This window comes from Monodelphis domestica, chromosome 4, assembly GCF_027887165.1.
Source record: "Monodelphis domestica isolate mMonDom1 chromosome 4, mMonDom1.pri, whole genome shotgun sequence".
NCBI lineage: Eukaryota > Metazoa > Chordata > Mammalia > Didelphimorphia > Didelphidae > Monodelphis > Monodelphis domestica.
The window spans coordinates 112,299,878-112,324,444 of record NC_077230.1 but is presented as its reverse complement, the minus strand read 5'-3'; the positions used below and the strand labels follow the sequence as shown (position 1 = coordinate 112,324,444).

At 38.5% G+C, this 24,567-nt stretch overlaps 1 protein-coding gene and 1 long non-coding RNA gene across 3 annotated transcripts in view; one reads left to right on the top strand and one right to left on the bottom strand.

The window, feature by feature from the left end:
• Positions 1 to 24,567, bottom strand: part of LOC130453676 (uncharacterized) — a 68,385-nt gene that overhangs the window by 2,774 nt on the left and 41,044 nt on the right. The gene's annotated exons all lie outside the window — the stretch shown is intronic.
• The window catches only part of GYPC (glycophorin C (Gerbich blood group)), a 93,324-nt gene that overhangs the window by 30,473 nt on the left and 38,284 nt on the right, over positions 1 to 24,567 (top strand). The gene's annotated exons all lie outside the window — the stretch shown is intronic.

Here is a 24,567-nt window from a genome sequence, read left to right as displayed (position 1 = left end):
TTCTCTTGTAAACAAAAGGTAGTTCATATTTCCAAAGCACTTGATAGTTTACAAAGTGCTTTCCCCCCAACATCCCTAGGAGAGAAATAGTCTCCACACAAGAATCATTAACCCATTTGTACAACTGAAGAAATCGAGGTGCAGAGATGTTAACCAGCTTGCCCACAGTCACAAATCAAATAAGCAAGGGAGCTAGAACTGAAAGCCAGGTCTCTCAGTATCAAGTGTAGTATTCTCACCTCTTTAGTATGTTGCTTCTCTTAGGTACTAGGGCTTTGTTTTGTTTTCACAATTCTTCAACCGTATCGTGCATGTCTTAGGAGAAAGAATTAAAATGCAGCAACTTTTTAGTCATGAAGTATTGCTTCAGGCATCACATTTTTCTGTTTCAAAATTGGGACTTGTAGTCTGAAAAAAGACATTCTTTTTATAAAGCCTCCTTAAAAAGTCCAATTAAGTCCAAGTTTTTTCCTTGTAATAACTATTCAAGAAAACATGCTATGTATGGTGTCCACTGTTGCTAACGACTTAGCAAAAGGACAAAGATAAAGTAAAAACTGAATTCCAATCTGGCCGGGCCATTTTAAAAATAAGATTGCCCAATCAAAACTGGCCTTATATGTGTCTACATAGGGACAGCAGGACTCCTATGCAGTGTGGTTTTTATGGATACTGAGATCAAAGCCCTGTCTTCAAAATTTCCTGACAACCTGCCATGTTGCCTAAAATGACACCATTATAGACCCATTGCTTTGGTTTCCAAAGCTTTTCTGGTCTCTCAAAACTCCCAATTAATTGAATTCCACTCCATCCAACAGAGATTTATTAAGTGTTGACTACATGAAGGGTTTTAAGTGCTAGGCTAAGAAGTGTTTATTTGTTACATTTAGAGGCAACATAGAGCTCCATGAGAGCAAAGATTGGCTTGCGTTTGTTTTCTCAGTGCTTGGAGCATAGTAAACATGTTTTTTTTTTATTTAAAATATACTTTTTCACTTGACTTTAAGCAAAGGAATGAATACCTCAGTCTTGTGCTTTAGGAAGATCATTTTGATAGCTGCTTAGAAGTCAAAGTGGAAAGGGAGAGACTAGAAACAGAGAAACCATTTAGGAAGTTATCCAAAAAGTACAGGTAAGAGGTGATGAGGATCTCATTTAGGATGGTGACCATGTTCATGGAGAGGCAGAGGAGATGAGAGGTGAAATCTGCAAGACTTGGCAATTCATTAGGGGTGGAAGCTGAGGAAGAAGAGGCAAGAATAATGCTAAGGTTATAAAAATGACTGACCTTAAAGATTATGGTTATCTTAACAAAACTATATCCATTGGAGGAAGGATGAGTTTATGGGTAAAGTATTAAAGTGCTGTGTTTTGTACATATTGAAGAGTTTATAGAACATCCAGGTAGAGATATCAAGCATGTCTGGAGTTTAGGACTGGAGAGAGACAGAGATAGAAAGATAGAGAGAGAGCAAGCTGAATATAAACAAATACATGTATATGTATGTACATAGAGCTCACAATTAAATTGTTCATTCAATATTTAGTAAGCACCTACTATGTTCTAAATACTATATGTGTTAGACATTAGGGAATTCCTGGAAGCTAATGGGAACATTGAGAAAAATAATGCATATGAAGAAGAAAAATCAGGAAAGTCTTTAGAGATACTCATAGTTTTCAAGTGGGATGTGGTAAATGATACAACGTATATTAAAAGGTAACAGGAAAGTCAATAGGAAGAGACTACAGGGAGGAAAATTACCACATAAATAGGGTGAGGAAAAAATATACAGGAAAGGAAATTGTCCACAGCCTAAAAAGTTGCAGGGAGCAGAGGACCATTTAATTTATCAATTAATGCACTAATAGTAACCTTTAAGAGAATAACTCCAGCAAAGTATGTTTTGGAAGCCAATTACAAGAGATTGAAAAATTAATGGGAAATGATGAAGTAAAGGTAATGAGTAGGCAAATTTCCTTGGAGCTTGGATGTGAAAAAGAGAAGTAAAGGATGATTTGAGGGGATGGTAGAGATAAGCAAAGTTCAATAGCCTTCACAAGATAACCGACTTTGGACTCAGTAGACCTTGGAGAAATCATGCCTCTTTCATTTACCTCTGTGGGCAGTTAATATTTCTCAGCTTCTGTTTTCTCATTGTTAAGATGAAGAAGTTGGACTAGAGGGGAGCTCTAAATTTATCATCCTATGATCCCTCTTTCCGCAAGCTGGAAGTATTAAGTCATTATCAACTAATACCTTAATAAAGATTAGATTGTAGCAGTGATAACTAAAGCAAAGTACTTTGGAGAACTTGTATAGTCATAATGCCTAGGGATGTCACAGGAAAGGATATGGGAAGAACTTCCTTGCTATAATGGCCTGGTGTAGTTATAAAGCTTTGAACTTGGAGTTAGGAAGATCTGAATTTAGAGTCTGTCTTGGACACTAGCTGTGTGATCCTTAGCAAAACACTTAACCTTTCTGGGCCTGAGTTTCTTCATCTGTAAAATGAGAGGATTTGTCCATTTTAATTTAAGATCCTTTTCAACGTTATATCTGTGACCCCATACTCCTCCACTAGTTTTGAGCACTCAGAATGACTATGTGACTCTTACCCAGCCCCAGGCCACCTCCTTCTCTGTCCCACTGTGTACATCTCTCCCAGTCTCTGCCTTCTCCCAAAATCATGCTCCCTGCCTGACACCTCCCCCACCACACATACTTCCTTTCAGGAGTTTTGGAATTATAAGAAGATGTCGTCTCTCATCCAATGCAGGTAAGGGCTAGACTTTGTGGTGATCTCATTGATCTCAGTCAAATCAAACTACAACCAAGTATAGGTGATAAGTGCCATATCTTTCTTGGAAGATGGCTGGGACGGGCATTGATGTTTTTACTAGTCAGCCTGGAACCTCCCACAGTCCAAAGGAGGACTTTTCCCCTTCTTGGCTGAATCAGCACTAATTATGGCACTGGTTTCCACTAGCTAAAGCAAGGAATCCCAAGCAAAGGTTATGACTTCTATACATATGAGAATAAAATATGAGTTGTGCTCTTAGCCAAGGAAAATGCAATGAAGAAATTAATAGAGCATGGGAAAAGGAGGTGTTGAGAAACCAATGGCACACATCACAATTTATTTGAATCGCCTGTGTAAGATTTTGAAATCCTATATATGCAAAGTCAGAGAGGACTTCAAAAGCTGCTCTAAGGGATCTAATGCATGTGGAGAAGTCCATTATCGATTAATCAGAATCTACTGAACATCTGTCACAAATGCCCAAATTTGTGAGCATACAGGAAGGAAGGAAGGAAGGAAGGAAGGAAGGAAGGAAGGAAGGAAGGAAGGAAGGAAGGAAGGAAGGAAGGAAAGAAGGAAGGAAGGAAGGAAGGAAGGAAGGAAGGAAGGAAGGAAGGAAGGAAGGAAGGAAGGAAGGAAGGAAGGAAGGAAGGAAGGAAGGAAGGAAGGAAGGAAGGAAAGAAGCATTCATTGAGCATTTAGTACATTCCAAGAACTGTGTTAAGCACCAGAAATATAAATACAAACAATGACAAAAAGGACAGTCCCTGCCCTCAAGGGGCTATAATGGGGAAAGACAACATAGAAAAGGGAGCTGATGATTGTAGATAGTGAAGGGAATGAAGGTACTTGGCACAGAGACATCATTCTGAAGTCCAGAAAATCAAGAACAGGGCTATATGGGGAATGAAAGCAGGTTGTCCTGAGTCCCTTCATAAATGGAAGCTTCAAGAAGAAATCACCCATGGGAGAAATGGGGGAAGCAAGCACTGCAAATAGACATTCCACAGAGTGAGAAGGCCCAAGGCACTGGGGAAATTTCTAGGATAATATAGCAGTAAGATTTTGAAGTCCAGAATGTCAGAACTAGGGCTGGAAAGGCAATGAAGTATGAGACGTGATATCCGACATTGAGGAGCTCCCAATAAACTTGGGAAGATAGGACAAATATAGAGAGAAAACTTAATATTGTCTGGGCAGAAGGGCAAAGAATCTCAGGACTGATGACCTTAGAAGTTCTTGAATTATTCTCTTAATAGAGGCCTGGGTAATACAGTCAGGTGTATGCCTTGGTATTTAAATAGAGGTGAAAAGCAAAAATTAAACCATTAACTATTTCTCATTTTTTTTAATGATAAACTAACAATTAACATGGGCATTGAACAAACCAAAAGTTAAATTCAATTCGGTAAATACTGGGTGTTTACTCTGGGCCTAGTATGTGTTGGGTGGAGTAAGAAATTCTAGAGATGAAAAATGACATATTTGTGTTCAAGGAGCTTACTAACATAGGAGCAACAATAGAAACAGTAGGCTACAAGGCAAGGTAAGGTCATCACAAACAGGATGATAGAGAATACTAGGAGAAATTTGATGAGAGATCAGTTCTGGCTGGAAAAGGAAAATAAGAGTAAGGGTAAGACAGGGTTTCATGGAAAAACTGGTCCTGAATTTTAATATTGAAGGTAGAAATCAGGCTAAGATGTCCATTCTAGACATGGGCAAAGGGGCAAAGATGGAGAATGGCCAAGACAAGAACAGAGAACAGGAAACAGCAAAGACATAACTAGGTTGGAGTGGTACCGAAATTCAAAGGGATGATGATATAGCATTTTCAGTCCTTCCAAAGTACAGAAACAATTTATATTAACCCTTAGAAAGAATCATTAGCTAAAATTGGAATCTCTCAGATAGCACTTTTATCTCTTCCCTTCCACCACATCTAATGTGAGTGCCTCCCATCCTGGCCAGCTCTGCTCCTCCCCCTGCCCAATGGACTCCCCAGCAGCATCTCCATAATGCCTTAGAGTATCTGATACCCCACCCCAGCTCAACTGATCCACAGGTGTTTCATGCTGCTTATCCAACCAACATGCAAAAAATTGTTAGTTATGGCCTCTGGTCAAGTAGACCAGAAAATAGTCTATTTTTAATTATTTTTTAACAAAGTCAAAAACTGCCTCTCAATGTAACATTAGTCTACCTTTAGGGGAAAATATACGATTCATACAGAATCCTTACTTCCTGCAGTTCTAACTCTGTATTACCCCAGATATGGAAGCCACCTGCTGTTCAAGGTATCCTGCATTACCTTAGAATGAAGATTTTTCCACTAAGTGCTTACTTTACTATTTCCTTCCGTTTTTAAGGCACCCTTCTGTGAAATAACTTATAGCGCAAAGCACAAAGCTTTGTACTGTTGTTTATATACTGATTCATGTTTATGTTAATCTCTGAGTACTGGGCTTCCCCCAAAAGACAACTCTCTTTGTAGTTGCTTTGATCTCCCTTGAAAGGTAGCATCTTATGATCACCATTGCTGTATGTTTCAATTCATTTCAGCAGATTTTACTAAAAACTACTTTGGGTCCAGTCCTATGTTAATGGTCTAGAAAATGAAAAGAATAACAAAATTGAAAGCTGAAAGAGATGAGAAATCATTTCAAAAATAGGCCATAACTGAAAGTCAAAAAGGAGAAATGATTTGTCCAAGGTAGTTATTGAGAGAGCCAAGTATAACACAGGTTACCACTGAATAGTGTACTAGTCCTGGAGTCAAGAGGACCTGCATTCAAATTTGTCCTCAGATATTTCCTAGCTGTGTGACCTTGGGCAAGTCATTTAACCCCAATTGCCTAGTCTTTACTACTCTTCTGCACTGGAACTGAAATTTAGTATTAATTCTAAGACAGAAGGTAAGGGTTAAAAAAAACAAACAACACAAATCACTTGAATTTTGGTCCAGAAATCTTTCTTCTCCATTGGAAATAAGAGACTATTAGGGAAAAAATAGACATCAATAAAAAAATAATAATAACAAATAATGTATATATAGTACTTTAAAATTTGCAGTGTGCTTTATATTTATATATATATATATGTATGTATATATCTCATTTGAATTTAACAAAAATTTCATGATGTCCACTACAAGTATAATTATTCCCATTTTTAAAATGAGGAAACTAAGGTTCCAGTCAATTGAGACTTATGATTACAGAGTCTCAGAAGTAAAATGTGAATTCTGGTTTTCCCGAGTACAAGTCCATGACATCATGTTATGCTGTCTCTCCAATGGTATGTGAGTTGTAGCACCAGAGCCTCTCAGAGGAGAAAGGCTATTGTGTCCTGGACTAATTAAAATAAGACTACATGAAGAAAGTGAGATTCGAAGTGAATTTTTATGATGAATAAGATTAAGATGGGCAGAGGAGTAGAGGGCAGATTATTCTAGGTGGAAGAAGTAGTAATAACCAATAATAACAATAAGCACTCATAATAAAAACAATAAAATTTAATTAAAATTCAATTTAATTTTAAAATAATAATAATTATAAATAAACCTTTTGTGGGTAATATGCATATGAACTTAGCCAACAATGATTTGTATGTAAAGAAGTTTTAGACAAATCACTGAATCGTGTTTTTAAAAAAAAAGGAAAAGAAGAAACAAATATCACAAGACCAGGCTTTTACCATCAGAAATTCCAGAAAGTCTATTCTTAAGGAATCCAAACTTATCAATCAATGAAAATTTTGAAAGAAACTGTGAAAACTCCCAAGTCATATAAATTTAGCACCTACAAAAATCATAGAAAGATATAATCAATTTCCCAGAATTCTATGCTAGCAATTCATTATTCTTCATAAATTACAGATATAAATTCCCAAACTACAAATGCCAGCCCTGCCATATTTTTGAGAATTCAATAACTAAAATATACTAGAGCCAGAGCATCATCACAATCAAATAACACAGAAATTACCTTGACTCATATTCATAAGAAAAAAGTCTTAATTGATGCTGCTACACTGATTCCCTATAACCTTCAAATTACATCACATGAAAAGTTCTCAAAACATAGAGACCTATGATCAAGACCATGAAGGAACAGGATAAAGTGAATACTGTTCCTGTCTTATCTTCTGCTAGATGCTTTTATTCAATATGCAGATAAGCTTAAATCCCAATACTTTCTCACTTACAAAATAATCATTTTATTAACCTGTGTAAACAGTTCATTGAGTAGTAAACATAAAAGAAGGGGACAGCTAGGTGGCTCAGAGGATTGAGATCCAGGCCCAGGGAAAGGAGATCCTGGGTTCAAATCTAGCCTCAGACACTTCCTAGCTGTGTGACCCAGGCAAATCACTTAACCCCCATTGTGTAGCCCTGCCTTTGAACCCAATACTCAATATCGATTACAAGGTGGAAGGTAAGGGTTTAAAAAAACCTAAGAGGATAATAATTATAAGCATTTATTTCAATACCTGAAGGTTTCTATACCTGGACTCCATTTAATACACAATAAGAAAAAGGATCATAATAAAATAATGACAGAACATATATATGAAATGACATATACACATAGGCAATACTCATACGTGTATATTTGTATATCCTTTATGGTTTACAAAACACTAATCGCAAGATCTCGTGTGTCAGGGTATAATCAAAGGTTAGTGTTAGGAATTAATATAGCATGTCTAAGGATAATAAGGGGAATATTCTGGCTATCTAGGACAGGCATATTGAGAGGTAGTAAAAGATAAGACTGGGAGAGAAGCATCAAAATGGAATCAATTTCAGACCTCCAGCCAAGCCCTCCCTTCACCCATTCCCTTCCCTCCTTCTCAGGGTCTTCTGTGGAATGTATTTCCATGTTCCAGGTGAGTGCCATTTCAGGGTAGTCAAGGAGATCCCCCAAGTGCAGCTATTCTGGCATGTTGTCCCATCCCAGTCAATATCACCTTTGAGAATTACCTCTTCATTCTGCCAGGTCCTAGGCCTCTATCCTTGTTGATTCCAAACCAAATTTCCTGAAGATGGGAGAATCCCAGAGTCATAAGGAACCTTAACAGTGAGTGATCTAATCTGCCCTCCTACCTGCAACACAGATCCTCTCTGCATGAACACTTCCAGTGATGAGGAACTCACTACCTAATCACAAAATTCTTTGGTAGAAAGAGACTGTCAATGGTCTAAAAATGTTTATTAAGCACTTACTTTGTGCTAGGCACTAGGGATATAAGTACAAAGAATGAAATAATAATTCCTATTCCCAGAAACATATGTTCCTTTGGGGCAGTAAGTACACATAAACATATATACAACATCAATGCAAAAGTTAAATGTATAAAGTAATTAAATATAAGGTAGTTTGGCAGAGAGTTGGGGAGAATCAGGAAAGGCTTTTATTAATAGAACAGAGGAACCCTGTGAGTTCTAGATAAGCAAGGGGTACATTAAAGACTTGTGGAACAGTCAATATAAAAGCACAGAGAATGGAAATAGATGAGTGAGGAACAAAGAAAAGGCCAATTTGACTGGATCACAGAGCGTAGAAGAGGAATAATGTCCAATGAGACTGGAAAGATGAGTTTGATCCAGTGAAGGTGGATCCATTCAACTCAACAAATCTGTTTTAAATAAGTATTGAGTGCAGAGCGCTGTTCCAAATGTTGGAAAGTTACAAAGTTTAGCCAGGCTGCCTCTCTGACAACAATCATGCCATCTGCCCCTAAGATTGGCCCTCAAAGTCTTTATAGTTTAGTAGGACCTACCAGAGTTCTGTTTCTCTGCCATATACTGTGGAAATCCAAAATCACCTCCACACCAGTATAAAGAAGGAAGGCTTTATCAGAATGGCTCTGTTTCCTCATCTGCAAGACGGTGATAATACTTGGACTCTTTCAGCAGTCCTAACTTTAAAAACATTTCATCCAATCTTCCTTTTAGAAAATGGAGCCCCATGGATGCGAGATGACTTGCTTACATTCACAGAAAGAGAAAATAGCAGAGCCAGGAATCAAACGTGGGTCTTCTGACTCTGAAAACCCAGTGCTATTTCTGTTGTAACTCAGTGTTGTCAGGAAAATGCTTTGTAAACTGAGCATCCTTCTATAGCCATGAGCTATATGAGATGCATTTTACCACATGGGATGGATTGGGGCAAGAAGACCTCACTATACAGATCTTTCACAAACAAGTTTTGTGACCTTGGTAAAGTCATTTTTCTGAGCTCTGCTCTCCCCATATCTTAGATAGGGATATTTCCTGACAGTTCTGCCAGGCTTGTTAAATTGGGTGGTTCTAAGAACTAAATGAACTCATGACCCTTTAACTCTTTTTTAAAGGGTTTAAAAGCATTCTCCAAAAACAAAGGAGTCTTGTTATTGGTGGTAGTGTATATACTAAGAAAAGCATTTATTAAGTTCCTACTCTATGCAGAACACTGCTGTGGGTTCACAAGGCAGCTGGGGGAGAACTACTAACAAAGCAGGCTTTCACAGGGCCTGTGGGGCCCAGGAATTATAATATTTGACAATTGTAGTGGTTCTAATGTTTGTGATACACTTCACATATATAATCTCATTTTAGCTTCACAACAATCCTGCTAGGTCAGTACAATAAGACACTTAGGGATGGGAACAGAAATAGGTCTAGACCAGTGATTTCATTTATATATATATATATATTATCTTCATATGATTTTATTTTTTTCCCAGACCTGTGACTTTATTAGTATAGGGAGCTTCCCTTGAGGAACTTTTTGCACCAGTGTAGATCATCGCTAGTTCATCACTTTACAATCTTATAGAGTTGGGGGAGAATAGTACAGAATTTAAGGTATTTGCCCAGGGTCACACAACCAATTTATGTCAGAGGTGGAATTTCAATTCAGTTCTTCCTAAAGCCAAGACCAGTACTTCACTATGCCAGGCTATTTCTCATCTCCATTTAATGGATGAAGAAATAGACTCAGAAGATAGTCAGATAGCTAATAAGTGACAAAAAGAGGATTTGAACTGAGGTCTGCTGTGTCTCCATGAACCCTAAACATTTTATCAAGTACATCAGGGCAAAAGCTCTCTCTGGTTAAAGGAAAATAGCCCCTTTGAGGGTTTAAAGCTCCAGCTAGAGCTAAAGAATATTTTACAGAGGGAAAATTTGTTTGGATTTAGAAATTCTGATGCAAGACTGAGAGTAAGGAGGGTCCTTAGTCTTAATGTCCATTTTGCCTATGAATTCACATCACCTTTCTTGGTTTGGGGTTCCTCATTTGCAGAATGGAAATTATCTTGCCCTAGCTACATCACAGAGTTGCTGTGAAGGACAAAATATGGGAAATATGATTGGAATAACTGGGTTTATTAATTTTGTAGAAGAGAAGACTCAGGGGGAACAAGATAACTGTCTTCAATTATTTGAAGGGCTGTTATGTGGAAGACATACTGTTTGGCATCAGGCTTTAGGACAAAGGGACTCTCTGAAGATACCTATAGCTAATAACTCAGTTCCCAATAGATAATAAACCAGTTTTTCCAGCCTCCACCTCCACCCCCAGCCCAAGATTGATCCACAAATCAGCAAAACAAGAATCTCATTTCAATTTGCCAAGGCAAGTAAATCTAGATACAAGATGTCAGACATAATTCACCTCAGTAGAAACCTTTGCTGAGCTCCCTAGTCTCCACACCTGATTCACTGATTTCCTTTTAATTAACCTGACATTTGAGAGAGTCCAACCTCTGAAATGTCCCTTTCCTTGGCAACCTATTTCCCCTGATTGTCCCTTCCCCTCTGAAGCAGAAAGAAAAGTTCAGATTCGCAGGATGCTCAGCTCACTTGGCAGCATTTGAGTTTCAGGGGTATTATTCTTTCTTGCTTTTTTTTCCTCTCCCCCACTTCTTTTTTTCTTTCAAGCAGATGGAAAACAGTTCCTCCATCCCAGTTCTTCAAGTCTCAGATAAGCCTCCCAGGCAACAGAACAAGCTGAAGCTAAGCCTTTTATCGAGAGGCTACAGAAGGTGGTCTGGTACATACGCCCTAGGCAGCCGCCAGCAACTGATAAATGGTGGCCTGAAGCCTCCCTCCCAACCCGCATGCCCTCCCCATTTCATGGGGCACTTCATCTGGGTGCAGTAATCCATGGGCATGGCACCTGAGCTGCAGGACTCAGTCCATAAATGGAGGCATTCTTTTCCTTTTGAACAAGAAGATAGAGGCTTATGGAGCTGACCTCTAATAGGATTTGATACAGTCACTGAATTTAAATAGAGAGTATTTTGGCAGCAAGTTACAGGAGGAAGGTTGGTTCAAGAGAACCTCTCTGATCTACAATCAGGCAAAGAGCCTGTAGATGTCCTCAGGGCACGTGTTTCTATTGTGGACCTGGCTGTATGAGTGTGTGTGCATGTGAATTTATTTTATGGAAGACAGGAGGAGTAAGCCTGGGTAACTGCAGGGGTGTGTGTGCATGTGAGTGTGTGTACAGACACCTATAGTAACAAAGAAACAGAGATACAGACACATGTGTGTACGTGCACCCCTATAGTAACAAAGACAGAGATACAGACAGATAAGTGTGTGTACATGCACCCCTATAGTAACAAAGACAGAGATACAGACAGATAAGTGTGTGTACATACACCCCTATAGTATCAGACACAGAGATACAAAGACAGATACATGTATTTCTTCTCTTGTATCCCCACAGTAACTATAGTAGGGCTTAATGTAAAGGCAATAGATTTGGTCTATGAGAGATGCCTAATTCACTTATATTCTTCCCATCATCCCATCTATCAAAATCTGTTCTCAGGAAATGATCTGAATTCACCTCCTTTAGGTATTTTGATAGTGGACAATAGAGTAGTGTCCTTCCCACAGGATTATTTGCCAATATTGTAGTAGATCTCACATATGTGTACACACTCATTTATCTGTCTTTATATCTCTCTCCTAATGTAAGTGTGTATACATGTGTGTATATCAGTAGATTTACAAATTCATACATATACAGAGACAAAAATATGCATACACACATATAAAAACAGAAATGTATACACACATATTCAGATGGAAAAATATATACAAAGACAGAAATAAATATATATATACATATATATGTATATATATACATATATATATACACACACACTGGTATAAATGGATGTGTATATGTACACATGTGGAAAAAAGAGCCTGTACATATGTGAGTATATGTATGAATGCATGGAGCAGTGAGCCTCCATGTATGTGTATACAGAAGGGGTGTCATTAACTTGTATTTGTTTATGTATGAGGAATAAATCTCTGTATGTAACAGAAGGTGCAACAAGATTATACCTAGAGCAGAAAAGGACCCTAAAAGTCACATAGTTCAGTTTTCCTTCTCGTCAAAGGAAGAAGCAACCTGGGGTCCAAAGGCCACACAGAGAGTACAAAGAAGAGCTTGGCCTTGGACCTAGGCTTTCAGTTGGCAAAACAAGCCCTTTTCCATTGCTCAACGCTGTATGTATGTGTCTGGATGGCCATGAATAATATGTGTTTGTAAGTGAAGGATAGTAAACCAAATGACTGAGAATGTTCAGTATTTGTGGGAGTAAAAACTTGTTTGAGTACATAATATTGTCTCCCCATGTTAAATGTAGGCTCTAGGAAGCTCATCTCAGCTTTGTATCCCTGCCATTGCCTGGTACACAGTAGACACTTGATAAATGTTTCTTGAAGGATTGACTTATTAGAGAGGCAAGCTTATTATTAACATTTCCCTAAGACTTTTGGGATACCCTGTATTTACATGTTTCAGTGATGCATGCATCATGGACAAGTGTCTTAAGTGTTGCCCTATTGATTTATGACTTTGATATACAGTATCCTCCAGAGCTGAATGTAGCTTATATTGCCAACCCTTTGCCAATATTGTAGTAGATCTCACATACACCTAGAAAGATTTTATATTAAATAATGCCAAAAAATCTTTACATATATAAAGAAGGGATTCTTTATAGCTAAGGACCAAGTTTGGTTGGTTGGTTTTGGAGTTTTGCTGCTGTTCTTTGTTCATGGAAATCTGGTTTTCAAGCTAGGCTTTCAGATGACAAAATGAGCCCCTTTTCATTCTCTAGAAAAGCTGACAGGCCTAAAGAGAATGGCAATGACAATTGGAGTTAGTTCAAAACTAGGTCTCACTTACTTTATGACAAAAAAGATGGAGATTCTGTGCAATATAAGCCCTGTCTGTTGAAGGATTACCAGGGCTAGCCCAATGCATAAGCAGAATAGGGGTCATTCATGTAGTGGAGATGTCAGTGATTCATGATCTTATGCTCCTTTAATGCAGGGATTCTTAACATTGGGACCTGTGGATTGATTTGAGGGAATCTAAAATTGGAATTTTAATATTTTGATAGCACATTCAATATAATTGATTTCTAGGAATCCTGTTATTTTATGCACTGAAAAACATTAATCAATGAGAAACTCTGAGGAGTTCATGATGAAAAAAAGTTAAAATCCTTATTTTAAAAAAGAAATAGGTTTTTCAAAGAGGGAAAAGGGGCAATAAGACCCCTGGAAGCCTCAGAAGGGAAGAAAGGTCAAGAATATAGGCAGGCACGGGGGAAGCTGGGTAGCTCAGTGGATTGAGAGTCAGACCTAGAGATGGGAGGTCCTAGGTTCAAATCTGGCCTCAGACACTTCCAGTTGTGTGACCCTGGGCAAGTCACTTAACCCCTATTGCCTAGCCTTTACCACTCTTCTGCCTTGGAACCAATACACAATATTGACTTTAAGATGGAAGGTAAGGGTTTAAAAAAAAAAAAGAATAGAGGCAAGAAGTACAGACTTCTTAGGTTTACCTTTGGGAAGAATAGTATGAAAGAAAACAATGAACAGATGACAAATAATTACTAAAAGAAGAGTTGGAAGGATAGTGAGGTACCCATCCAGTGCAGAAGTCAGTGGGACCTAGAATGAGATCTGTAAGTAATCCAGCACCTATCATGGCACCTAGTGTAATATTTATTGGGAAAGGAAATGGAGGATTGGAAAAATGGGGGATAATGGGAGGTTTGTATGGGGTATGGAGGAGTTGTGGGGAGAGAGGGAATATTGCTTGGTGAGGCAAAGGAGAGAGATGCCCCCCTTTTGAGTGGAAGCAGCAGGGGTCCGATAAGGACTGTTTGTCCTGGAATGACTGAACTGAAGTTCAGCTCCCTCTATGACCAGAAAAGATAGTCCACTTATCTGACTGCGAATTCAAATAATATAAAGTTTAATAGCCAGTTGGGATTGGAGTTTTTTCCCTTAACTTCAGAGTTCAGGCCAGGCCCAGAGGCTGGTGGAGGGTTCTCCCACTCTCATCTACTCTATATCAGTCCTGCTTTGTCTAATTCAGAATCTTAGCAGTTGATAGAAAGCAAACAAGAACAGTTCTAATCTTCAGAAGCCTGTGTCTTCGGGCTGAACCAAGAAGACCATACCACTCCAGACTGGGCTAAACAAGCTCCTCTCTCCTCCAACACCAGGAAGGAAGTCCAAAATCTGGCAGGAAGGAAGTGCTAGTCACAAGACCCAACTGCCACTCCCAGTTGCCCCTTCCCCCACAAACTGTCAGTCTTGTTTCCTTTCCACAATCGTCCCCTTTTTTTTGTTGTGACCTTCCTAAGGTCACTTATTTATATTATAATTACCAGTTTACTAAATTTACTCTAAGGATTCTTTGCAGGGAAGTTTGGGTAAGGGTAGTTTGGGGTTTTAAAATAAATTTTGTACAATAAATGTTGAACAAAACTATTACAAGAAATTTGAATCTTAGTGCTAATACTACTTATTCTATGTTAATGAAAACTGATACATTATTTACAGAAATTATTTACATATAATACAAAAATATACATTGTTCCACATCATGATGTCAGTCAAATAGAAATATCTATTGATCTTTCTATTTGCCTAAGACCTTATGGAACTAACTATATACATATTTACATTATGTATAAATACAATTTCAGACACTTGTTTATATAAACAAGATCTCTCAATATGTCAGTTTGTGATTTTGTTTTGTGTCTAATACTGTTGTGTTGAATTAATACTTATCAAGTTTCTTCAGATTTCCACTTCTCATGTTGACTGATGGATCTCTTCTTTCTTCCATGTTATGTAGTGATGCATGCTATTTCCCTAATATGTGAAATTACTTTTGTTTTATTATTTCAACATACTCAGTCTTATATGTGTCTCGTTTTTTATCTGTCCTCTTCTTATATAAACAAATTTACAAAGTTCAAAGTCTTAGCTGTCCATTTCAGCTTTTCCACTTTGTTTCTTGTCTCTAGCATCTTTTCTTGATGCTTTTTCTCTGGGCTGGTTTAAAATATTTTCCTCTGGGCTGCTTTTCCTCTGGGTTGCTTTTCCTCTGGGCTGGAAAGTTGTCTCAAACATCATGTGTCACTATTATTTCTTTGTATTGTACTTTTTATGTTAATCAGTTTTTGTTTTCATTTCTCAGCCCTATCTTTTGTCTAATTATCTTCTATGTCTGTTACAGTGGTGTAGAATTTTTTTCTGGTTTTACATGGGAACAATAAAACCATGAGTCTTTTCCTGCAATTTTTATAGCTTTTGGGATAGTAAGCAGTACTTCCTATGGTCCAGTCCATTTTATGTCTGTAGCCAATTTTCTATTGAAAAATTTTTAAGTATACTATGTCTCCTGGTTTGATGTTGTGCAAATTGTAATCCAGGGGTACTGTTTGTTGTATTAAACCCATTTCATGCAACTCTGCTATTCTTGTTTTTAAAGCTTGTATATATTTTGTTAATTTACAGTCTAGTTTGCGAGAAGTTCTACATCAGAAAAAGGAAGATGTGATAGGATCATTATGTTGTTTGCTTCTTCTCTTTGTTTTGGATCAGGTATATGATTTTGTTGTACTGAAAATTTAGTGTCTTTATCCGCTTCCTCATACTTTTCACAAAGTTCTTGGTAATTCTTGACTCCCAATGCTGCCAGCATTTCTTCTCATGAGATTGTGTAGTTTGTTTCCTTAACTAACTCTTCTGACTGGATCATTTGTTCTTGATTTGAGTTGTTAATGAAATCATCTGTTACCCCCTCTTGTAAAGCTTTGTGATCTTGATTGTAAGGTTTGTATATTCTTTTTTTTTAACATTATTTTATTTGGTCATTTCCAAACATTATTCACTGGAAACAAAGATCATTTTCTTTTCCTCCACCCCCCCCCACCACCTTTCCCTCTCCCAAAGCCGACACTTTGTCTGCCCTTCTATTGGATGCTTCCAGCTCTTTCTCCAATTGAGCAGTCTTATCTATCAGACTGCTGATCTCTTTCTCCCATTTTTCTTTCCAGAAGGTTTCCATCTTTTGGGTAAGCTCCAGTTTGAGATCTTCCAGAGCTTGTTAATAGTTTCCATTTTGGGAGACATGTTCTGATTTTTTTTTGGATTTCATCCTCATTCTCTTCTTTTCCTTGGGTACTCCCACCATAAAAGTTTTCAATAGTCACCTTTTTCTCTTTCTTCCTGGAGGCTTGATTTTGGGCCATGTGAGCCATCCCTTTGGTGGTTTTATTCCCCTTTCCTTTTTGGTCTGGGGTCTGGGTGATATGGGCAGGTTTTCTGTGAATTTAGGTTGCCTCAGACTAGTTCTTCCCAGCCTTCAAGGTTTCTTAGACTCTCCTGATCACAGCCCAACTGCCCAGGTGATCAGCTCTGCCCAGATAATCAGCACGTGGTCTGCTCCTGGTGTTTAGCTCAGCCCAGATGCTCAGCGCAACCGCCCCAGTACAGCTCTGCAGGCCCCCTGTGCTCAGCACAGGATTCTCCCATGAAACCACCCTGAGACGTTGTTTCCTGGCAGTCCCCAGATCCCTAGGATCCTGGAGTGCCCCCCCAGACAGAGACATTCCCCACTCACTCGCTGTCCCAGTGAGTGCTCCGGTAGCTCACTCTGTTTTGGTGGGGGAGGTGGGGGAGGGGGAAAGGCGGCTCAGTTCACGTTTCTGTGCAAGCTTTTCCTCCTTATTATAGTGTGAAAATGTTCAAACCCCACATACCTTCACCTCTGTGGTACTGGGGAGTCCTTCTGTTCCTCCAAATGTGATTTTTATGCTCCTTTGATGTAGTCTATTTCGTTTGGTGCCAGGGAGAGGAAGAGTGTGGCGTCTAGATTGCAGCCATGTTTACCTGGAAGTCCCAGGTTTGATATATTCATAAGGTTTTTGGTCTTCATTTTCTGAATCAAACATTATTGAATATAGTGATTCTATGTGATTCGTGTCTTGCATTGACTCTTGCTTGGTGATTTCTATATTCCCCAAGTCTTTTGCAAACTCTTTAACTTGTATGTAACTTGTGATTTGGCTGTCTTCAGAAGATGTTTTTAAAACAAATTTAGTTGCTCCTGTATCGATAACAGCTGGTTAGATCTCATTACCCACTTTTATCATGACCCTTGGTTCTGTATTCTCATTTTGTTGGCACACTTGGACCATAGGTGCCTCTATTTCCATTTTGTTCAAATCCCAGTTTTGTTCTTCTTCTACAGACTTTTCTTGTTGCTTTGAATATTCATTTTGCAATCCATCATCAGTTTGCAAGGGAATTGCATTATTATGGAGACTTAAGAATGGCATAATAATGTTTGTGTTTGCTTTTTCTTGTGTAGTTACTATTGGTTGGAATTCTTCTGCATAAGGATTTAAGGTTAATTTTTCTATTATGTCATTGGTGTTTTCTTTTGTAATATCATCCCTGCTTTCCGTGTCATTGTCTCCAGGAGGTCTGATGATTTGAATGTTTTCAGTTATTGCATTTTCCTCCCCATTGGACCCTTCTGTTGTTTGCTCATGTGTTTCAATTAATTCATTTGCAGTTTGTGTATTACAGACTGTTGCCAGTTCTGTTTCTTCCTCTTTCTTTGTAGCTTGTTCCACTGTTCCAAAAATTTTCTCTTTAATCTCTTTTCCATCATTATCTAATTGGATTTCTTCTTCTATCTGGTCTTTAGTTTTATTTTGTGCTTTTGCACCCTTAAGTTCTATTTGCCTGCAGTCTCCTTCCTTTCCAAACCTCCATTTCCTTTCCCAATAAATATTACAGTTTTTGGCAGAGCCAGCTACGTTTTCCAACCTATTTTGTCAAGAATTTGGGAAAAAAGAAGGCATTTGGAGTTGTCAGAGAAGTTGGGCCTGCATACATTTCAAAAGCCTGTGTGACTGTGAAAAGTAAACATTTTGAGAGCAGTGTTGAGTGCAACTAATCTGCCTAGTGATAGCACATAGGAAGCTCTGAATAAACATATTGAATTATGCCCAAAGGGCTTTAAAAGACTGCCTACCCATTGATCCAGCCACACCACTGCTGAGATTGTACTCCCTCAAAGAGATAATAGAGAAAAAAGTGTACAAAAATATTCATAGCTGCGCTCTTTGTGGTGGCAAAAAATTGGAAAATGAGGGGATGCCCTTCAATTGGGGAATGGCTGAGCAAATTGTGGTATATGTTGGTGATGGAATACTATTGTACTCAATGAAATAATGAACTGGAGGAATTCCATGGGGACTGGAACAACCTCCAGGAAGTGATGCAGAGCGAGAGGAGCAGAACCAGGAGAACATTGTACACAGAGACTAATACACTGTGGTATAATCGAATGTAATGGACTTCTCTGCTAGCAGCAATGCAGTGATCCAGGACAATTCTGAGGAACTTATGAGAAAGAACGCTATCCACATTCAGAGAAAGAACTGTGGGAGCAGAAATTCAGAAGAAAAACATATGATTTGATCACATGGTTCAATGGGGATATGATTGGGGATTTTGACATTAAATGATCGTTCTATTGCAAATATGAATAATACGGAAATAGGTTTTGAACAATGATACATGTAAAACGCAGTAGAATTGCTTGTTGGCTCTAAGAGGGAGGAGGGGAACAAAAGAACATGAATCATGTAATCATGGAAAAAATATTCTAAATTAATTAATTAAATAAAATAAATATATTGAATTGAAGTGTCGTTAGTTATGTGCAAGTAAATAGGTGGCAGAAGTTAGGATCAAAAACCACCACTTGTTTCTGATGTTGTGCAAGTCACCTTGGGTCTCAATTGTCTTTTTTGTAAAATAAGAGGTTTAGACTAGATAAGCTCTGAAATTCCTTTCAGCTTTAAATCTATGATCTTATAACCCTAAGTATAATAGTATAGTACAGTACAATACAGTACAGTACAGTACAGTACAGTACAGTACAGTACAGTATAGTATAGTATAGTATAGTATAGTATAGTATAGTATAGTATAGTATAGTATAGTATAGTAGTAGTCTCTCGGTAACCGAGGATGACGATTGTCTTTGTGCGTTTTTGTGCACAAAGACACTTGTGCGTGAAGGAGATTTAAGTGGAAAAGGCGATGCACAGAGACAGTCCCACTCTCTCGGTGTTGGAAGCCTGGGTCCAGTGGCACGAAAAGTCGTTACACCTGGAGACTTCCTGAGCTGCATTGGACAGCCCTGTTGTCCTTTGTGCTCCAACACGCCCTAAGCACTCCACAGTGCTTTGCTGCATCGCCATCTCAGCCGTTGAACCTTCTTATTGGTTTCTTCCATCTGTTCGGCCGAAGCAGTCTTCACATGCTGGGTGAGCAAAGCCCTGGTTCACCAGGGGTCAATGACCTGATGGCTGCCCTCACAAGGTTTAGCCGGCCTGTTGAAGCTGTTGCCCGGGGTGGGGCTGCTGCTGCATGCTAGCAGCTACTGGGAGCCACAAGTGGGAGCTGGGTGTCAGGTGGGGGTCAGAGGCTGGAGAGCTACCCTAGAAGGGCATGACAAGCCCTCCATACCAGAGATACTACTCCTCCCTGAGCACCCCATACACCCCAAGCATAATAGTAATTCAAAGTAAAGAACAAATCTTTTTCTTATGACCAAAGCCAAGTGATGCTCTAGAAAAATAAAATTTTTAAGTATTGTTTTTGTTCTATCTTCAGCCCACATCCTGGTGTGAAACCTTGAGGGAACTGGTGAGCCCAGGAACCCATCTCACTCTCTTTCAAAAGCTCCCCATTATGTTCAGACTCCCACTTTGCCACTCAAAGATCTCCTGAACAAGCTAATTTCAACCTTATTGTTACCTAAGGTCACATCCAGCTCTAAAATTTTATCACTTTTGTGCCCCTCCTCCTGCCTAGTCTCTCTTCTTCTCAGGCTTCCTCTATCTTTCTAAATTCTTCTCTCTTTTTATATGCTATACCTGATGGTGCACTTGAGAGAGCACTGGGCCTAGAGCCAGGAAGACCAGAGTTCAAATCCAGTCTCCGACACTAGCAGAAAAAAGCCAGAAAATTAACTTAATCTCTGTCTGCCTTTGCTTCTCAAACTGTAAAATGGGCTATTAATAGCACATACTTCACAGGGTTGCTGTGAGGATTAAATGAGATAATATTTCTAAAAAATACTTAGCACAGAGCCTGGCAAATAGTCAGTCCTATAGAAATGCTTCTTCCCTTTCCTTTCCATAAAACCTTCCCTGACCACCCCAGAGCTTAGTCATCTCTGCCTCCCCTGAACCTTCCTAGAATTACAGTCATTGCCTTATAATTTAGAAGGGATTGTAAAGTTCATCTAGTCCATGCTCTTTGTTTTATAGATGAGGAAACTAAATCCCATGGAGTTAAGTAATTTTTTCAGGGACACATAGATAGTAAACAGCAGTCAAGATGCTGAACCCAAATCCTGGGCAAATTCAACCTCTTTTCTCTCCCCCACACAGTCTCTGTACCATTCAAAGGGGAAGGATTCTTCATTAATATTTATCTATGTTTTATATTTTTCTATATGTTATCTTATCATCTCCAGTTAGACTGAGCTCACTGTGGGCTTAGAGTGGATTCTATATTTCTTTGTAACTCCATGGCAGAGGAAGCAGTGTGGCACAGTACAAAGTGTGTCCTGAAGGATCTAGACTTGATCTAGATCTAGATCTGAAACAAGACTCCTATAGAGGTTTAGAACAGGCAAAGCTCACTATGGTCTGGTCTGGTTAGGGAAGGGAGACGCTTCCAGCTCAAATCTGTGATTCTATCAGTCACCTAACCTAGAGTCGGCACATAGTGAATGTCAGATGTAGATTTTACTGAATAGATGGATCAGTTTGGGTAATGATCACAACTGGCATTTATATACCATTTAAAACATTTTCAAAAGTAACTTACCTGCATTATTTAATCTGAGCCTCACAATAATACTCTGAAGTAGGAAATAAAGGTATTATTATTCCCATTTTACAGATTAGAAAAGAGATCGAGAATTTGTGATTTCCCAGTTGCCACATAGCTAGTATTTGTCAGAATTTAAACCCAGTTCTTCCTGATTACAAACTGGCACTCTATCTGTTTATATTTTGTCACCTCAGATATAAACAATTTTCCCCAGAAAACTGACAGTGAAAGAAAGTTGGAGGTGATTTTGTCTTAGAGAAGTCTGTAGCTGTGGAGCTGGAAGAAAATGGAAATACTGATCAGACCAAAGAAAATGAAATTGATTCTGGCTGCCTCATGGCTACCATTAGAGTAGGTAATATTCAGCCAGATACCAGCCACCCCATGGTTCCTGCATTTAACAGCACAGTCTGAATAACCATCCAGTTCATAGATACAAAACTTTATGTTCCTCCCTTGGCAAATAGCATCTGAGAATTGAGTTGGCAGTGTCTTGCTCTATCACTCTAAGGCTAAGATGAAGGATGCTTGGTCTACGAAAAAGCAGGTAAAGTTCTTGCTGTTGCCATGCATAGGGCTCTTGATTAAATGCTTTATCAAATGAACAGCCTTATAAGAAGATTCAAAGAGGCAATATGAGGACCAAAAGAATAACTATTAGGCAGGAATTAAAGCTACCGAGGATTTGGTTAGTAGGCATGCCAATATATTCCTGGTCAGAAGGCAAACCCAACACATAAAGGGGAGAGTTAAGGAGTCATTGGTAACCAGTCACATTAAAATTCTGACAGAGAAGAATAAGTTTGGCATTCCTGAAACCAACAATGACCTCCAGTAGTAATAATAATAAAAATAACAATGATAATAATAGCTAACAGTTTTATACAGTGCTATGTGCCAAGCTATGCATCTCTTATTAAAATCAATATACTTAAAAGTTTTGCTCTCCCAGTTTCTTTATACTATTTAAACAAAGACATTGGAGGAATAAAGGTCCTGGAGTCCAACCCATAGGATCATAGGACTTAAAGATGGAAAGGACCTTTGAGATCCTATAGCTTGTTTTATAGATGAGGAAACTTAAATATGGACAGATAGAATCATTGTCCAAGATCCTAAGTAGCTACTTCTCTTTTCCCGCCCCTGCACAACCACATATTCCCCCATACACTATTCCTCAGGGTTTCCATTAGAGATAGAATACTGACCTGGAAGTATCATGGTGCTGATCTAGAGAGGCATTTCTGCTACATTTATGGAACAGAAATAAGAGCTCAGAGATAGCCCCATTTCTCTTAGGATAGAATCCAATTCTCACTTAGTCCCTCCTGAAATTTTTTTCTTAGAATGTTATTTGGTAGAGAAGAAATCATATTGGAATCAGAGACAGAAGACTTAGCTCCAGGTTTGACTCTAGAATCTTTTAATTATTATATGCCTAGGCCCCCCAAAAATCAATCTATGAATCTCAAGTTCTTCATCTATAAAATGGACATAATAACAATTGTACCTAGTTCACAGGGTTGTTTGTTATGAGAATCAAATGTAAAATGTTTAATATAGTACCTGACACAGCTTAAGCTCTCAAATACTTATTCCCCTTCCTTTGCCTCTTCCTTTTTTAGGGAGGGAAAAGGTAGAGTTATATGGGTGTGGGAAAGGAGCTTGATTTTAGATAAAGATCTTTTCCAAATGCCTCACTGCCATCTGACTTTTATGATGGAGGTAACTCAGAGTACTTTGTGGGCACAAAGAAAGCTATATTGCAGCTCCCAAGTGGTTTGTTGTTGTTTATTGTTAAATAAGATACATCTTATAGTAGATACCACTATTAGGAGAATTATGGTAATAGGAAATGTTAGAGCCATAATTCCAGGAAGCCAACTAGGGGAAAGACTGGATCTTGTGCTCCTCCTCCTACCCTACTTCCTGTTTCCTTTCAACTGTCTTGAAATTCTTCTCAGAAATGGTAAGTTTGAAGGTTTCCTCTAATAATTAACTCCCACAATCAAATCTTTTAACTAAGAGGTCTTTTATTCTCTTGAATAGAGGAGGTAGGGAGAGGGTAGGGGTGAGAAGAAAATGGGTCTCCCTATATTTTCTAAGTTATATCTGTTGATTGAAGAGTTCAAGTTGTATTCAAATTCAGGAAACTAACATTATCTTTCCCTAAGGGGAAATGGTGACAGCAAAGGCTGATGGGTTTCTTCTGAGCTAAACCCAAAAATCTTCTAAGTACTCATTCATATAGATAATCAATGACCAAAGAGAGATTTTCTTCCACCTTCTCTTTCCAACAGTCAGAGGAGAAAGTGAAGTTCTGGCAGCTGGGTTTCCCTAACTGCTCCCTTCAAGATTCCATTGAAACTCTGTCTCCATCTCAGTTGATTGGCGTTTTTCCAAGTTCCAAGCCTCTTGCTTTTCTGCAGATCCATTTTTTCACTCCTCAAAATCCTTGTTAACAATCTATATCTTAGATGAAGCAAAGAATAGCAACTCCCCTTATCTAGCAAAAGTAGATTCCTGAATGTAAATGAAGCATACATCAAAGTCTCTCTAAAATGAAAGAAAAGTGTTGCCACAGGAAACAAACTCCTGATTCCCCAACCTCAGAAATGAAGCTCTGAAAGTGATCCTGTTCTATGTCTGAAAATATGCTTTTGGCCATAGAATTAAATAAGCAAGAGAAAAAAAAGAGCAGAAGAGACAGGAGATAGGGACAAGGAGGAAGCAGAGCACAATGTTATGGGAATCATAGGCACTGATAACTTGGTCTTCTACAAATTTATGTCCTCTAACCATAACTTCTTCACAGTAGTCTTTCAGCTCTTATTGTCTGACATATTCCCCCCCCAAAACTGATCCAGGCCTTTCCCTTGCCCCCTCAAGTCCTTAACTTTTCTACAGTTTCTCCTTCAAAAGAAAACCTTTCCTTCTATTTCATTAAAAAGCAAGAGACCTCACCTCCCTGTACTTCTGGGTCCTTATTTATAACATGAAGGGAGAGGACTACATGCTCTTCAAGGGCCAGTCCCACTATGAGTCCTTTGAAACTATTGTAAGGGTGAGGAAGTTCTTCGTTTATACCTATGGGTTAGTCAATGTGATGATATTTTAAGTGTGTATTTTAAGTATTAGAGAAGGAAGGAAGGAACAAACGAAAGAAGGAAGGTACACATATACATACATAAACAAACACAAAAGATTTTTAGAACACCCTTATACACATAGAAACCAGTCAATCAGTAAACTAAGTATAGCAGGGTTCAGTCCAGAGGGAGAAATTTTTAATTCTGAATTGAAGCACCCCTGTACAAAACCAAGCCCCTTGGAGGAAACCAAAACCAATAGATGTTGAAAGATAGATACCTGAGGGAGAAAGAAGATTCAAGGGATTTGACCACTTGAATCAGAAAAAAGAAATGCTGGCTATGAACTCAAGAAAGGATTTCCAGTAACCAGGATTTATTAGTTTACTCTTTAGTCATGTATGTCCTTTATATATGTGCA